The sequence below is a fragment of the Mycteria americana genome, chromosome 2, assembly GCF_035582795.1.
Source record: "Mycteria americana isolate JAX WOST 10 ecotype Jacksonville Zoo and Gardens chromosome 2, USCA_MyAme_1.0, whole genome shotgun sequence".
NCBI lineage: Eukaryota > Metazoa > Chordata > Aves > Ciconiiformes > Ciconiidae > Mycteria > Mycteria americana.
Window position 1 is genome coordinate 130,795,203 of NC_134366.1, and position 10,533 is coordinate 130,805,735.

Consider the following 10,533-nt stretch of genomic DNA (forward strand, 5'->3'; position numbering starts at 1 on the left):
ATATGTCATGTTGATACTGCTCCCTTGTCTGAAAGCTCATGGCCCAGTGGTACCTCAGCTCAGGAAGGGACAGTGCCATTCATTGCAAAATAAATGACACTGGTAAAATTCCATTTGATGGGACTGTTAAATTCTGACTCTACTACATAAAAGGGAAACATATGTATACATTTTAACTTGAGTCTTCAACTTCTTCCTCACTTCCTTTACATGGAAAAACATATCACCCCACTGTCCCATGAATCAATTTTGTCACCATATTTTTTTCTTTGCTGGAAAAAGGAAATCAAAGTCCCTGTCTAAATTTAAAACTTCCTTGCCTTCACTGCAGGCTTCTCAGTATAAAGAAAATCTTAGCCTCCATGTACGTTTACCCACACCAAGCAAAAAATTCCAGAAAGATGTTTTTAATCTGAGTTTAGGAACCATGTTCGTATGGTTTCCTGCTTTACAACAGTTGGTAAACATAAGCGCTAAGCTAAGCTTGAAGAGCTTGTGTGGCTTTTGCAAACTACGAAGGCAACTTGGTTCTCCACATTACACAGAGAGGAAGCAAAACCATTTATGTGGCGAGGGGAAGAAAATAGGCAGGCAATAGCAGACAAACCCAAATGAGAGAAATAGGGACACGAGAAAGCCAAATAGATTTCAGGGAGCCCTCTGTCCTGCGTGCATGATCTAAACTGGTTCTTCCTCAGAGAGCTGGCACAGCCTCCCCTGTCCCTGCTACCCGTGGGGGGTGCTTCAGAGTCCCAAGAGGTGAGAAGCAGCTCCAGCCAAAACCAGAGTACCCAGCAGCACTGCTCTGATGCTGCAGAGCATCAGTGTTGAGTCCCCTGACTTTTTCCATCAGAAGCTGCTGAGGGACCGCAGTCCTCACCTGCGCAGGTACGTCACCTTCTCCTCTGGGCTGGAGGATGAACATGCCACATCTTCCCTTGGTCTCCCCTTGGTGAACTCTGGGCAACGCCAGTCCATCGGGGAAGGCCCGTTTGGAGCTTTGCAATGTTATGATTAAGAACGGTCTTTGACATTGAGAACGTAGAAATGAGAACTTCAGAAACAAGGAAGACTTTCTGCGTGGAGCTGGAGCATACGTTTGTTTCTCTGCATATCCCCCGCCATTGGACTGTCTCAAAGTACTTGCCAAGTACCTGGCTGTGTTGAAGAATGAAATGAGGTGGCCAAGCGAGTGACTTCAAATGTCTGTCACACATCAGAAGAGGTGGGAGAGGGGGGTGAAATGAGCAGCAAGCTCATCAAAAGTGCTTTGTTCCAGTCCCATTTTATAGGTGTGGGAAAATGCTTGATTATATAGTGCAGAGGCAAGAAGGGGAAATACCCCAGCTGTCAGGGACTGTTCCTTCATAGGCAGAACTAACAACTAGCAGAATTGTCACCATCAAATACCTAGGAAAATCCCTGAAAATGAAGGTGAATAATTGTATAGATCCATACACACATTCCATTTACTTCACTTTTTTTTTTTTTTAAGTGCATGCCATATGGACATTTGAGTGCTTCCTGCTAACGGTATATATGTGCTGCCTGTGATCATTACCCTGGAACAGGAAAATTGGAACTTAGAAAGGATTTTGTTAATAAGCCTTTTCTAAATGACACTTTTACAGTCCACCTCTCAAAGGAGTACAGTGCCAACTTTGTTGTGAGGCAGATGGTAGTGAAAAAGGTGGATGTGACTCTGATCATTTAGCAGGGAAATTAATTTATGTGATACTAACCAGCCTCCAAATTGGGTTTACTGGCTCATTACAGTTTCTCCAAAATGCCAAAGCTTTATGTTTTAAAGAAGCTGAAGGTTATTTTCAGGGTATTTGTAAAAGAGAGAGAGAGAGGGAGAGGACAAAATTGACTGAATGACTGAGGATCTGTATTAAAGGTAAGATGATAACTTTTGTGGAACTTTGGATGAAGGACTTTGCAGATCAGCCAAGGAATGTTGAGAAAATTCTCCTGTCTGGTGGTAAAATGTGTCTTTATCCATCCTTGGCTACTCTAATATGAATGTTCTTAGCTTATTGGCATTGTATTTCTGACGTGGATACACCTTTCATTGAACAAAGTAAACCAAATACGCCATGGCCTAGTGTTAACGGCATATAGATATGTCACAATTTCTATTTATAAACAAAAACTTTTAATCCCCTTATAGCAGAATAACTCCATGTCTATTTAGTTTACTAAAGAGAGGAAATTCAGGATGAAAGTTGGACAAGAAAATGAAGACTGTTGTTTACATTTCAGTGTTTTATGTCAGACGGGCAATCTTCATATGGCACTTAAAAAGTTCATTCCTGGCTGTGGAGAACATTACAAAGAACATAGAAGGTAACTAATGGGCATACTTTATAGCTTTAATTTTACTAATTTCTGTTTGTGTGTAATAAATCACTGTCTATCCCCATTTCATCATATTTCTCATCCCACATTGGTGTGTTAACTTTTTTCCCAAGTACTATGTTATACCTCATCATCAACACAAGAGTGCATATTTTATCACTGTTTGTTGCAGTCTGTGGTACACTGTTACCCTGAGGATGATTAGAGTACCAGCCTGCCTGAGGAAACAATTAATAGTGTTCCTAGATCTGGTGCTTTAAACTTCATTGCTTCACTTCCTTCGAAGTAGTTATTTGTGCTTGTAAATTATCTAAGCTGAAGAAGATTTTATGTAATGCATTATGATATACAATCTGATGAGACTTGTAAAGATTCCTTAAAATTTAGTCCTGAAATTTTATTAGGCTGCTTTAGTCAACTGTTATCTTTAATATTTTTTTGATATTTCATGTAATATGCACACTACAACTACAAGATTAATAAAACACTAGTCTGTAATTTGGTTTTAGATCTCTTTCCTTAGTTTGTATTTACCTTAGTATAAATTATTTTAGTGATATAAAATTAATTTCCAATAGATTTTTTTCCAGAGCAAGTGGTATTTTAGGCTTTCTTTTTTCATCACAATCATTTTTTCTAACTTCGTGGAGCAGAGACTTTAAAAATATTAGCAGTTTATATCCAGACGCACCTGCACAGAAGCACCAGTCATGATGTGGGTAATACTCCCAGATTAGGCTAACTCCTTCATATCCGTTGGATGGGCTTTTTATAGATCCTACACAGCAACCTGAAATTTGCAGGATGCACGTGATTGCTCTAGCCACTTGAAACAGGGCACTCTCATGGGTGCCTTGTTTTCATTTGGTGAGCTGATCTTTATCAGCAGAAAAAGAATCATAGAAAATTCCCCAAAAAGACAAGATGCTGAGAGCCAGAAGCCAGTTGTTTGTGGCTTTTGAAGGTTTGGGGAGGGCTACTTATATTATCAGAAGAGTTCAAGTTCCTTTTAAAATAACGACCAAAAATTTCTGATGTTTTTTGGAAGTGGGAATGTTTCACAGACACTCAGATGTGTCTTCTATTACATTTCAGTCCTGTACTAATACTCATTTGCTCCAGAACAGATTGTCTGTAATTAGTTGAAAAAAATAGCTGCTATAGAGTTTAGGAAATCCTCCAGAAGGATTTGGCTAGAATAAAGGATTCCCAAATCCCAAATTGAGACCTAAAATAGTTCTTCCTAATCCTGGAGATATTTATGTTTGATAGCTGCAATCCTGTTTGACTTGGAAATTTCCAAGGCAACTAGAGCTCTGCTTCTGGTCCCCAGAAATGCTTTTAATTGTGAAATTCAGTGTGTCTCCTGCCCAGAATATTGTTAGGATCCAAAAATTAAGTTTGACTCACTTCACCCTGAGTCTGCCAGCCTGATTGGGTTTTTCAGAAAGTCTTGCATGGGGGATGTCCCCACAAAACCAGCTGTGATCACTTTATGTAGCAAATGGGAGGAAGTGGTAAAAGCTGTGCCAAATCTTGGAGGTCAGAGCATCTCTGTAGGTAACAGCCGCACACCTCCTTGACAGGGAACCATCCCCTCCCCTGGCATTACATGCTCAGGATAAAACCTTTTTCCTCCAGTCCTTCTGCAGGTGGCAGCTGTAGATCAGAGTGATTGAGGTGGTCGAGATACACTGGGCTAATAAGAACAAAAGAATTTCCTCCCTGTTGGTTAGGCTTTCCTTTCAGTTACAGCCTAATCTTTCCATAATTTATGCTGGAGACTCTCTACCTGTTACAGTTGCTCAGCTTCTTCCAAAAATCAATATGGCTGTAAACTTTTAAAAGTCAATTAGAGACAAAAGAATTACATATGAAGCCTGGTGAAATGAAATAGAGCAAGAGAAGGGCTGCTTATCAAACGTTTTCCAATAGTGTTATTGCATTGTGGAGTAGCTTCCTGTGAAAAACTGTAGTACTCCAGTGATCTGAATAAAATACAGTTGTGGTGAACAAGGGCTGCACGAGCACATCTTGCAGCATTAGTTAACCCTGGCAATGAGATGAGTGGGATTTGTTAGGACTCGAAAAAACTAATGCCCTCCTACGTGCCCCAAGACACACCACAAGTGGAAAGTGGAAACGTACTTGGTTTATGGCTCCCCACAAAGCATTAATCCAAAGCTTTATAAAAATGAACACTCATTAATCTTCTGTCTTACAGTAGGCAGCTACCAAATTAGAAGATTCTGAGGCTGAGTTTAAAATTTATGTAAAAAAAATAAATTAGGGAAAAAAGAAGTGTTTCAATAACCTAGGTTAGTATTCCCCCAATTTTTTCCTTTTGCAATCCTCCTTTTGATTGCTGGTCCTGGTTTCTATCAAATTGGCATAGGTGGTTGAGAAGTAAGTGCTGCAGCTGTCTTTAGACACGAGAAGAACGTGCAGCACAAGAAGAACACGTGCTGCTATCCATAGCACAAGCTTCTGTGGCAATACTTCTATTTTATTAAAGATTATCTAATTTTTCATCAACCCATCCTGGTAGTACTTTGAAGGAGAATGGAGAGGAAGGAGAACAGTTGTTTTTTCAAGATAGAGACATTGTGTCTCTATCAACTGTCCAGACTAGAGCTATCCAAAAGTGCTATCAACACAAAACGTATCACAGGACTAACCAGAAAGGGCAATTTCCTTCCATACCAGCTCACAGCATAACAACTTCACTGGTCTTTCCCCCAGTCAGAATGTTTTCCTCTTGCCTTCATCGAAAAACATGCAGGATGAGGCTTGAAAAAGTCACTTCTTACTCTGAAATAAAAAAATGACTGAAAAGCAGAAAATGGGTAATTTTCAGTGCAGATCAGACTTCTTCTCTCCTCCTTGCCTGTGAGGTAATTAAGGGCTGACTTTGAATGCTAAGATCTGAGTCTCTCCAGATTTTGAGGTGGAACCTTGAGGAATCTAATAACCAGCACCCAAAACATGGCAGATAATGGCTTACACTTTAGGGTGGAAAAAATGCAAATGAAAGGGCCTGGTACATGAAATGCTGCAGGCTTTCTGCTCCCCCTAAGTCTATGGCAGTTGCAAGTGTTCACTGCCTAGAAAAGCTAAGTGGACCTATGATATCAGACTCTGAGATCCCATGGGAACATGTTTCAGGATAGTGTAATTGATTTGGTACTGAGAGTGAACCCTCTGGACCGAAAAGTCTGCACACTCTTTCCAAATACCATTCCTTCCCTATTCAAACGCTAATCTCCACTTGCAATGCTCTATTCTCATTTGATTAAAAAATTATCAAATACTTTAAAATGGCTTTGAAAAATCCCATACACTGTATTCTAGATGATCATAATTTTAACTAGATCATCTGTTAGTTAAAAGGGCTGTGGCACTTCATAAAGCCCAGACCACACTTTTCAGTGTCACCTAGTACTCATTGCCACCCCAGGTGTAAAGTGACTATTTGAGGCATGTCAAAGACAGACTTTCAGAAAACGGCAACCTTTTATCTAAGAAGTCAGATCTGTTTAAAATGGGTTACTTTAGGTACGCCAGAACATTTTCAGTGAGATTCCTGAAACTTTCCTACAATAAGCAGCACAGTGACAAGGTGTACTCACCATTTCACATGGCATCATTTAGGCACACGGTCCAGCAAGGTTTACTCTCTGGCTGCAGTAGACCCGTGCTGATAACTCACAGAATTACTATTTCTCCTCGTGCTTTACAGCGTTCCAGATCTGGGAGCGTGAACATCCAAGGAAGACATGCAGAACGAGGTGGGTTCCTTGCTAGTGCTGTAGGGAGCCCTGTGCAGACACATCAAAGCAGCTCTCTGTAGAGCCAGCCTGTGTCCACTGTCACTGGTGATATGCTAGAGCTAGTAGGACGAGGTACATCGAACCACCTAATTCCCACTGGATCAAGCCCAGTTCCTGAAGAGCCTTTGGTCTGCCTTAGCACTACAGTCCATCAGGACACACGTTCTGGGAGGATTATTCGCTTCAGGGCAGTGCATGATTTGAACTTACTCCTTGTGCAAGTGTCGTGCTTCAACAGTGCCTGTCAGTCTACCCCTGAAGACAAAGTGTCAGCTGCTACGGGAGCCACGTGCAAATGTGGCTCCGCAGGACCCCACTGGTGTCCCAAAGTGCTGGCAGTGAGCCAGCACTAAAGAGCCCAGCTGGCACCATGCCACTTTTTTTTTCCAGAAAATCTTGGGCATCTCTACTCTTCCTGGTATTCTGCTATTCTGCTGTTATAATAGCAGAGTATTCTAGTAGTCTGTGACCCCTTGTGCTTTTTGCAATATCCGTATTAGCTCTTTCCCCATCCCATTATTGCTTGTGCCCTAGTCCAAAATCACAGCACTGGCAATAGTAGCTCTGAAGTTAATTTTGCTTCTTTAACCCCAAGAAAGAATGTTAACCAGGTTTTTTCATTGTCAGGGACGTATACTATCAAAGTCCTTAAACCTGAGTATTTATTTACCTTGCTATACAAGGTGGACTGTTTGCTGACATTAGGAAAGATGTGGGAGTCTATTCATTAGTGAGTTTTTTTCATATGTATCCTGGCTTCATTAAATGGGCTAAAGCTAACTAAATTCTTGACTGTCAATCACCCATTGTCTTGTTTCATTACACAACCCATTTCTTAAGGCTCACCGCAACAGGAGTTGTTTTCATTTTTGTTCTGCTAATGGAACCTGGTTTCGAAAAACTCAACAGAAGTCATTTAAGGAGCCTTAGCTTCAAATGAAAAATATGAAACAATTTACTTCCCAGTGGGGAAAAATGTGGGTTGGAGAAAGAAAAAGGCAGCAAAAGAAAGAAATGCAGATAGATATAGAATCACAACTCAGTCCAGAGTGTGGGAGCCCAAAACACTGCAGGAGTAATCCATGTAATGAACCAATAGTCTGAGAAACCCACAGGGAGTTTCCAAAACATTTTCCCTTTGGAGAAGATAAAAATAATTTCCATAAGAATTATAGTCAGGGGCTTATAACCAACACAAAGATAGTATACTATTTTTTTAGCCAGCTGTTTCTCCACTGGTAAAGCCCTGCTCCTGTTCCCAGATAACGGACTTTGTTCTGCAGCTCACAGAGCAGAAATATCTTTGTTTCAAGCCCTGTTGTCACCTCCCTAAAAAAGGTTGTTATCTGTCTGTCTAGATACCTTGCCACACATGCATACATACAGGTGGCATAATACCACTACAATGTTTTTTTTGTTCTGAGTTAAGCTTGACAAATAATTTATGGCACTTTTTAAAAAGTTTTAATTTATCCTTTTCTCTATTAATAAATTCCCACAAACAATTCTGTCAGGTTTTTTTGAATATTCGTTTTTTAAAAATATTTCTTAGCATATGCTTTGCAGCAGAAGCAGGACATTCACTATTTGCAATTCACTTTCTCTAACTCTATAACTAGCTTTTGTTTTTAGGTTCATGGATACTCAGCAGAGTAGTATCAAAACACCCTGTGTCAACAAATTTTTGCTTTCAAGGATTAATTCTCAGAAAAAAGTCAGGAAAACATCACATTTCTAAGGATTATAAAATTATGGTTAAACAGTTACATTATTACCAGTGAGAACAAAGTACAGCATACAGTGTAATTAGGTTGTCAAGAGTTTCAGCCATGTTTCTTCTGAATTCTGTGAATTACTATGGCTTTTTTAAAAAACAATGGTAGCACTGGAAATAGCATGTAACATAGCCAGAATTTAAAAACTAAATAGGCGCATCAGTCAAAGCCAGTGTTGAAAGAAAAGCAGTGAGCATTGAAATATTTGAATCCTTCTCTTAAGGTGGTGGTTAGAAACCATGAGGAAAGGAGTTTTAAAAAAACCCAAACCAGACTCTCTTCACTGCTTTCTGATCAACCTATTAAAGGCCAAGCAGAAATTCTTCCACGCTCAGAAAATTGGGAATTTCTCCGTGTCCAGCTCCACCACTGGACTGACAAATCTGACGCTGAACTTCCAATCCCTTGGTGAGGGCTCTCTTGCAGCTCCTCATACCGGGCAAGGTCCTTCAGCGTGTCTTTGGACCGTGACACCAGCACCAAACCCCCAACCATCAAGTTTCTGTGTTCAGCAAAATCCAGATGGATTCATGAGTCGAGGGTATGAGATAATTAACCTTGAAATCTGTTTCTGTCCTCTTACTTTGAAGTCCCATATTCCCAGTTGTCAGAAAGTACAGGTAGAAATACTGCTGAAAACATGAGCAAATGCTTTCTGTGCTTAATGCAACCAAGGTCATTCACTCAAGAGTACCTGCTGTAACCGTGGAAGGATACATTGCCTAAGGCTTTGAACTGAAGGAGAAAGAGTTTGAAAAACTCAGTTATATTGGTATTAATAGAATACAGCCAGATGGTGCAGTCATCAATAATCTAAAAATATCCCTGGTGCATAGTCAAAAGCAAAGTAGCATGAAAATTTAAGTAAAAAAATTGCACTCACCAATAATGTCCTAAAAAACCTTTAATGGCAACTCACCCTATGTTTGCTGAAAGGTCATTGCGTACGTACAGTGAAAGCCTTTTGCAAAGGGATTTATTCAGAAAAGCAGCTTTTTGAGATGAGAAGTCATTGAAAGAGAATCTTACCATTACCTGTCTGATTTTAATGTTGTGTTCTTATGCAACTGATTTAGAATAAATGCTGTATATAGTGGCTTTAAATGACACAAAATTTTTGTTAGAAAAATGCACTCTTCCTCCTGTATACATGGCCCACTAATGAGTTGAAATTCCTCTGACAAGCCTGATTCATCACTCTTGCGTGGGTTTTGATATTGTTTATACAACCTTGTGCAGAACGGGCAAGAATTTACCATTCTGATCCGGTCCTATTTGTGCAACTATTGACCCCTATCTAATGTACGGAGGTAATCAAAAGCAACTTTTATTTATACTTATAACGAAATATATTTATTTATATTTATATATAAGGCTATGAAACTACCATAACTAATATATGTATGATAGTTGCTCAGCTAATATATACATACATATACGTATACATACATATATTTGCAAGCAGTGATACACACTGCCATCTGCACAGAAATAGTTCTAGTCCTGCTGCTACATTTTTGCATTACTATGAACCTCTTCACCTAAGTCTGTGGTTGGTAGCTGAATGAAAGAGGGTGAAATAAGCACCATAGCAAACATTTATTTCAATATTTATTTAAATGCTAGTAAGATTTTTAATATTTTTATAGACACTTGTGAGCAAGTAGTCCACATGTAAGACTTAGCAATTAATTAATGCAAGCTTTACATTTAGCAATATTAAATAGGAAAAAGATATTTACAGATTTACACATTTTTAAAAACCCTTACCTGGGCATAATCTGGAGTTTTGGTTTTCTCTGGGCCCAGGGGAGGGAAACGCCACCAAAAATAAATCAATTTTCTCTTTGCTAATCCCCAAAGAAAAGAGCTGATACAGCACACTCTTATTTTGTGTGCGTAAGCTATTTTTCACTAACAGTCTTTTTGTAGTACATGTCAAAAAGCAAGTAGGATGGGTTTTGTTGTTTGGGGTTTTTTTTTCCCCCACAGGTATGCCCTAACAATGAATTTGGGAGCCTTTGTTCTACGCAAAGGCAAACGTCTACTGTATGCCTTCAGAGATCTACATGCACAAGCTTTGTAAAAGAAAGAGTACACAGAATTTCTCAGGGCATGTCAGCTTTTATGACACCAAGCATCTCTTCAGTAACAAGAGAAGCAAATGGAACAAGACATGGCAGGAGATTATACTTGTCAAGTGGAGGAAACAGCACAACTGCCTGCCACGAAGCCACCTCAGCCCCATGACTGCCTGTATGGCTCGAAGAGACACCACCTTAGACCAATAATGCTTAAAGCAGTGATATACAGGAAAGGCTCAATAAATCTTCAGAGCAGGAGAAGATCTAAGAAAAATTTTCTTAGTTTTTTTGTCTTGGCTCACTTTGCCCCCCTGCTCTGTACTACCAACCTTCTCACAGATTCCCCTTCTCAGAGGCAGCTCTGGTTTGGGTTGCCACATGGGCTGCAGGAGAGAACAGAGCACATTGCTTTGGCAGTGCTGGCTTTCCTAAAGTGTCAAAAATGATCTTTTTAAGAGGAATAGACACCCATGAAATTGGAAT

The 10,533-nt window shown here is 39.8% G+C and overlaps 1 long non-coding RNA gene across 1 annotated transcript; it reads left to right on the forward strand.

Moving 5' to 3' along the window:
• The first annotated feature begins 462 nt into the window (after positions 1–462).
• On the forward strand, positions 463–10,300 carry LOC142406135 (uncharacterized). Its single transcript, XR_012774453.1, has 3 exons — positions 463–2,349; positions 6,101–6,149; positions 9,959–10,300. It is a non-coding gene; the product is annotated as an uncharacterized LOC142406135 (long non-coding RNA).
• Positions 10,301–10,533: the final 233 nt, after the last annotated feature.